The following is a 5119-nucleotide window of genomic DNA, read 5'->3' on the forward strand; positions in this document are numbered from 1 at the left end:
TCACTGGGCTTTAAGCACCTCCATGTTTTCTGGCACTACAAGATATTCCAAACTCACCTTGTACTTTACATGTCTTGGAAGATTCAAGCATTTTTCCAAGATGCCTTTGATTTTTTACAGGGATTTTTAAACCAAAATTAGTATGTGTGTGTGTGTGTGTGTGTGCGTGTGTATGTATACACACACTTACATATTTATACATACACATCTACAGACATATATTCATGTATATGTATGTATACAAAAAAGCATATATTCATGAATATACATTTATACTAATATCACCAATTCAAATCCACATAGCACTTACTCTCACCTTTCCTATTCCATGTGTGTTTCTCCCTCCTCCCTTTCTAACAAACTCAATATATTTACTCATTTGTTCTCTCCTTCACCACACATGAAAGAGTTTCAGAATTAGTATATCAATAATATTAGTAAAAATAAAACTTATCTTTATGAACTGATACTCATTCTTGTTTTTTAATGGCTACATAGTTCCCCATTTCATAAACATATCTTGATTTGTTCAATCAGTATCCTATGGATGGTGATTTTGATTGTTTCTCATTTTTCACAATGAATGATCAATATCTGCAAAGAATAACCTTGTGCATATGTAGCTTTGAATACTTGGATGTGTATCTTTAGGTGAATTTCTAGAATTGAGGCTACTAAGTAGTTTTGGCAGACACTGTCAAATTCCCCTCCCTGAGCAGTTATTACATTTTGTATGGTCATCTGCACTGTTTAGAAGGCTCTGTGTACTGACACGCTTGTCAACCGAAGGTATTGTTAGGTTTTTAAATTAGAAATACTACCTCATTGTAGTTTTATTTATTTATATAGGCCTATATAGTTTTATTTGTATATCTAAATGTATTTATTAAGGCATAATTTAGTTTACCTATCATGAAGTACAGAAGTCTTAAGTGTTAATTTTGTTGTCTTTTGATAAATGGATGGACTTGCCCAGGTTATCCACACCCCAATCAAGATATAGAACATTTCCATCACTCCAGAAAACTCTTTTATTCTCATTTCTACTCAGTTCCACACTTCCTTCTCCCAGAGGCAACCGTTAAACTATTCTATTACCATTGCTTAGTCTGTCCTGTTCTTAAATTTCATATGCATATAATAATATAGTATGTCCTATTTTGTATCTGGCTTCTTTTCTGCAACTTGTTATTTGTGAGATTTATCCCTGTTGTTGCATGTCTTATTGCAGTACAATAGTCTATTGCATGAATATACAATTTTTTCTACCCATTCTTCTATTGATGAACATTAGGGTTGTTTCTAATTTTTTGGCTGTTATGAAGGCCACTGAGAACATTCTTGGTTCAATCAATTAATCTTTTAGTTTTATTGATGTAACTTGATTTATTCAACAAGTATCTTACAGATGGCAATCTAGAATGTTTACATATTTCTATTAGCATATATATATATATATATATATGATAGATGTATATTTAACTGTATGATAAATTGCCAATTGTCCTAAGCAGGTGTCCAATTTTATACCATCACCAGGAGTATATGAGACTTCCAGTTATTCCACATTTTTAACATCATTTAGTCTGCTGCCTTATGCAGATTTAATATGAGTATATAATGCATTAATTCCATTTTACTGACACTTTTTAATGAAGAATAGGTCTTGATTTTTGTCAAAGGTCTATGCAATATGGGTGAAGTTAATAAAAAGTTTCTGTTTAGATCTCTTAATATGGTAGATTACATTAATGGATCTTCTAATATTGAAACACCCCTGACAATTTTAGAATACATTACATTTGGTCATAGTGGATTATTAAAAATTTTAATAGCTATTAAATTATAGTTTCTGGATTTAAGAATCAATATTCATAAGTGAAATTAATCCATTTATCTATATTTATCAAGTTTAGGTATCAATGTTATACTCAGTTTATAAAAAGAGAATGTTTTTTGTTCTGACCTCTGGAACAGTTTATACAGCATAATTACCCATTCTTTAAAAGTTTGGTAGAGGTTACATAGCAAACTATCTGGACCTGGTACCTATTTATGAGGTAACTCTTTTCTCCATTTCTTCTATGTAAATTGGTTTATTTAAGCTTATACTCTCCACTGGTATCAATTTTTTAAAGTTACATTTTATAAAAACTTCTACCCATTTCTTCTAGATTTTCAAATACATTTGTTCAGCATTTTCAATAGTCTACTTGTTTTGATTTTGTCTGTTTCAATGGTTGTTTCCCAGTTCATTTTATTTTAAGTATTGTTGGGTTATTTTTTTTTCCTTGCTTAGGCTGGCTAGTAATTTTCTCTTTTGTTGTTTCTTTTCAGAGAATAATTTTGATTTATTAGTGCTGTCGTTTTTATTTTGTTTTCTACCCATTTTTACTTTTATTATTTCATAAATAGGTTTCGAATTTCAACAAATGTGTTTGCTTCACTTATTAAGACAATCATATAATTTTATTCTTTTTATTTTTGTCAATTGCATCAATTGTTTTGCAAATCACAAATCAGCTCAGAATTTCTGGAATACACCTTATTTGCTTTACTGTATTATTCCTTTTATATATTACTGGATTTGATTCTTTGATGTTTATATAGGATTTTTCATCTATGTTCATGAGTTAGATTGGTCTGTTGTTTTCCTTTCCTGTAAAAACTGTCAGATTTTTATATTACAGTTATCTTGGTTTTACAAGCTGAGAAGCATTCCCTTTCTTTCTCCCATGTCTTGAAGAGTTTATGTACTATTGGTATATTTTCTTCCTAAGATGTTTAGAAGAATTCACCTGGAAAACCATCTGGGCTGGAGCTCTTTTTGCAGAGAGATGTTTAAAATAACAGATCCAATTTCCATAATATATAAAGGACTATTAAAATTTTTCTATTTTTTCATCTGTTTTAGTAACATTTAAAAAAATTTTTTTCATTTCATCTAACTGTCAAATTTATCAGGCATATAATTGGTATGTAATATATTTTTATTACCCTTTTATTGTCCATAAGATTTTTAGAGATGTCACCTTAATTATTGATATTAATATTTTTCTTATTTTTCTTGACTAGTCTTGCTAGGAATTTATTAATTTCTTTATTCAAAGAACTAACTTACATTTTTAAAAAAAAATTTTATGATAGATTTTTCCCTATCTTATTATTTCCTCCTCTTTTTTTATTTCCTTTCATTTACTTTATGAGATTTGCTGTCCCATTTTTCCCAACCTTTTGAGGTAGAAGTTTTGCTATTGATTTTTCAAACCTTTTTCTTTCTTATCATTGCATATAAAGCAATACTTTTCCTTTAAAAACTGTACTAGTTGGATTTCAAGTTTGAATTTTATTGCATCGCTATTATTACAGGGTACAAAAGTATTTTTTTAAAATTCCTTTATGATATCTTCTTTGACCCGTGGGTTATTTAGAAGTGATTGTCTAACTTTAAGCAGCTGTGAATTTTAAGATATCTTATGTTATTGATTTCTAGGTTAATCCCATGGTGGTTAGAGAGCATAGTATGAATGATTTCAATCTTTGAAATTTGTTGAAATTTTAAAATCCAGCATAAACTCAATCTTGGTAAATATTATTTGTGCACATTGAAAAAATGTTCATTTTGTTGTTATTGGGTATGATTTTATGAATATTGTTTATCTTGTTGATTGTGTTTATTGAATCCTACAGACTTTTCTGTTTTCTCCACCAGATATTAAACAAGTTGTTTAAATCTTCCACTATGATCACAGATTTGTCAACTTTAAAAAATTCAGCCATTTTAAACCTCATCTACTTTTAAAGCTATGTTATTTGTTGCATAAATATTTAGAATGATTATATATTACTAGTGAATTTATTCTTCTATCATTTTTAAATATTCTTCTTTATCTGTAGAATGTTAATTTTTAATGTCTACTTTCTGATATTAATATAGCCACATAAGCTTTCTTGTGTTAGTGTTTGCATGTTATAAATTCTAGAGTCTTTTTATTTTAATGAATCTTAATTTTAATAAAGACATACAAGCATTTTTGTGTCTTTATATACATACTTCTTATAATTGTTGGTTGAATATTTGTACTCGGTTGGATGACCTGAGTCTTCAATTTGAATATTTAGTCCACTTATCTTTAGTTTACTACAAAATATGTTTAGTTTTATTATATTTTGAATTATATCTGCCACCTTACTCTGGTTTCTGTTTGAACTACAGTTGATCCTCATTATTTACAGATTCCATATTTGCAAACTCCCCTGCTCATTAAAATTTATTTATAACCTCAAATCAATACTCAGAGCGCTTTCATGGTTACTCACAGACATGTAGAGTGCTGAAAAACTTAAGTTCCCCAATGCACACAATTCCAGCTGAGATAGAAAAAAGGTGTCACTGTGCCTTATGGTTTCAGCTCTCATACAATAAATAAGTGCCCTTTAAGCAGTCAGTTCAGTACCCCTTTTTCACATTTTTGTACTTTGGTGATTTCTGTTTAAAAATGGCTCCTGGGTAGTTGCGTTGGCTTTTGCCTGTAATCCCAACACTTTGGAAGGATGAGGCAGGCAGATCGCTTGAACCCAGAGTTCAAGACCAGCCAGGGCAACATGGGGAAATACAAAAGTTATCTGGGTAAGGTGGTGCACACCTGTAGTCCCAGTTACTTGAGAGGCTAAGGTGAGAGGATCACTTGGGGCCAGGAAGTTAAGGCTGCAGTGAGCCATGATTATGCCACTGCACTCCAGCCAGGTCTTGCCTGGGTCACAGAGCAAGACCCTGTCTCAAGAAAAAAAATAAAAAGGCTCCCAAGTGTAGTGCTGAAGTGCTGTCTAGTGTCTGTAAGTGCAAGAAGCAGCTACATTTGTGGCTTCATGAGATGACTACTGATTTCTAAAAGCATAGTGGACAGCACTGTTTTGAGGTTGAAAGCCGAAGAACGGCATACATTACCCAAGGTCAAGCAAATGTTAAACCCTTTGCAGCTAGTACTGACTTCTGTATTTCAAAAGGCGATACAGCATGAAAAGTGTTAAACTTGCAGGTAAATGAGGCAGCTTCTGCATATTAGGAGGCTGCAGAAGAATTTTTAAAATATCTGTTAATGCAAAATTTTAAAACTTC

This window comes from Cebus imitator, unplaced genomic scaffold (assembly GCF_001604975.1).
Source record: "Cebus imitator isolate Cc_AM_T3 unplaced genomic scaffold, Cebus_imitator-1.0 Scaffold10, whole genome shotgun sequence".
NCBI classification, from domain to species: domain Eukaryota; kingdom Metazoa; phylum Chordata; class Mammalia; order Primates; family Cebidae; genus Cebus; species Cebus imitator.